We start from the raw sequence: 2727 nt of genomic DNA on the forward strand, positions 1-2727 counted from the left end.
GCGATTCTTATGGAGGTATTCATGCAGAATTTGGAAGAAAGGTACATGGAGTATCTTACGTCACAACTAGGAGCGACGTTCTACGCCAGATACGTTGATGACATCATATGTCTTATAACAAAGGAAAATGAAGAACAGATATTGGAATACCTCAACAAACAGCACAGCAACATAAAGTTCACAATGGAACAAGAAATGGAAGGAAAGCTAAATTTCTTAGATCTGACGATCAAAATAAATAAAAATACCAGTAGTCTGCAATATGAAATTTTTAGGAAGCCCACAGCCACAGATACAATAATACATAATACTTCGAACCACCCTCATCAGCATAAAAAAGCCGCCTTTAGACAAATGATCAATAGAATTGAGCAAACACCACTAACAAAAGAAGGATACAAAAACGAACTGAACGCAATATATGGCATAGCGGCTAATAACCGATACAAGAGAGATCTGGTAGAGGAAATCCGAAGGGAGCACAAAAACAGAAAGCAAAACAAAGAAAAAACAATGACACAAATTGGGCGGTATTAACCTATACTGGAAAGTCAACGTACAAACTAGCAAAGCTGTTCCAGAAACACAACGTTCGCACATCATTCAGAACAAATAACAACGTACGACGGATACTACGGAACACCACAAATCAAGAAGACCCATTGGATAAACAAGGAGTGTATAAACTAACTTGCAAATGCCAGCATAGTTATATAGGTCAAACAGGACGGAAAATAAAAACAAGATTTCGCGAACATATAAGGGACTATAACAAAAAGGCACAGAAACCGAGTGCAATACCAGAGTCAAATTTTGCTAACCACATGTTTAACAACAAATGTTCACCAACGCAAATAAGAAAGTCAGCGAAACTACTGCATGTACAACATAAAGGCCAACGACTAAACGTACTAGAAAATATGGAAATATACAAACTAAAAACCTTCGACGGCAAAATAATAAACGAACAAACAAATACCACATCGATGTTATATTTGAACCCTTAAAATTAATTTACGAGAAAAAGGAAAATTACAACAAAACAACAGGCATGGTCCGAACACACCACAAAGTACCACCAGGACAAAAATCACCGACTTTTACCTACCTGCAGGTAAAAACTATACAGAGACAACATAACGGATGTTAATATCGAGACAGCGAACCTACCGACCTATTACCTGCTTCTGAAATAAAAAAGGACACCATGGCATTTCTAATAATTAATCATCGACGAAAATCACATTACCTAAGATAAATGAACATAAATTAAGGACAAAAACTCGAACCAGACAGAACGAAAAATGACACTGAAGATGGCACAATGCCGAAACCGGTTTGTCTGCAAACCAAACTTGACAAGGGATGACGGAAATTCGTTCCAAAATAAATCAACTCTGTTATTAGTATTTAGTAGACTTAGCTTTAAGCTTATGCTTATGGTTTAGATTTAATAAATGTTAGTTGCATTGAAACAGCCTTTTGACGCGGACTTATCAGTACTGCTACCGATTTACATACAAAAATTAAAAATCTGCAGCTTCCATTCCTAAGAAGTGACGCTAACGTTCTAACATTTTGGAAGGATAAGCAGATTACTGATCCAGAGATGTACGCGTTAAGCAATGTCCACGCGTAGAAGTCTGTGAATCTTCCGTAAGATCTTTCTCTCGAATACTCCAAGAGCCGCCTCATCGAATGTTGTCATTGTTTACGCTTCTGCGCCATATAACAGCGGTTTTTGTACGTCGAGAAAGGACTTTACCTCCGAATTGCCTACTCAGTCCAAAGTAGCACTTGTTGGCAAGAGTGATTCTGCGTGGGTTTTTCATGCTGATATTTTTATCAGTGATAATGCTGGTTCCCTAGTACCCGAAATTATAACTGTCAACAATGACGTGGGTTCCAATGCGCGAATGCGCATACTGTTTTTTTTTATGAGAGGAGATACTTCGTCTTGTCCTCATTTACCACCAGCCGCATTCGCTTTGCTTCCTTATCTAGCTTGGAAAAGGCAGAAAAGACATCGCGACCCCAAGCGAAATTGTTTACGACTAAAAGTTAACTGATTTATAATGCTAGGGAATGGTGTCAACAATTTTAACTTTCATTTAGTATTTTTTAAACATCTTTCATGCGATAGTTTTTTGTTTTCTTTACTCTTTTATCATTTTGCTATTTGTTTCAGTAGTTTTTAGCCGACTTCAAAAAAAGGAGAAGGTTATCAATTCGTCTGAATATTTTTTTTTATGTATGTTACTGCATAACTTTGGACCACGTCAACCGATTTCCCGGTGGTCCCATACTAATTCGGTTCAACGGTGCTATTAAATTTTTAAATGAGAATTGGAGTCGGTGTATTTTTTGCTTAAAAATTACTAGTTTATTAATTTTGTACATTAAGTATATTGTGTACCAGCTCTTCGTTGATAATATTATCTCTTCGTTTTATAAGATGTTGTAAAGTCTATATTTATTTAAACTGTTTGGATTTTGGCTAAGTGGAAAGATTAAAAAAAAATCCCTAGTAAAGCTTTCCCAAACACTTTTCGTTTGGTAACAGTTATGTAATATTTCATTTATTTTCAATATTTTCCACCTTTACTTTTAGATAGGCGATAATCCTATTAAAAATATTTCCAAATCACCCATATTTTACTCCAAACATATTTTCGATTGTAAGTCTTCTTAAAACTCTTTAGTTCTCTAATCAATCTAAGACGGTCC

The sequence above is a fragment of the Rhagoletis pomonella genome, unplaced genomic scaffold (assembly GCF_013731165.1).
Source record: "Rhagoletis pomonella isolate Grant_MI unplaced genomic scaffold, Rhpom_1.0 Rhpom_scaffold_00002, whole genome shotgun sequence".
NCBI lineage: Eukaryota > Metazoa > Arthropoda > Insecta > Diptera > Tephritidae > Rhagoletis > Rhagoletis pomonella.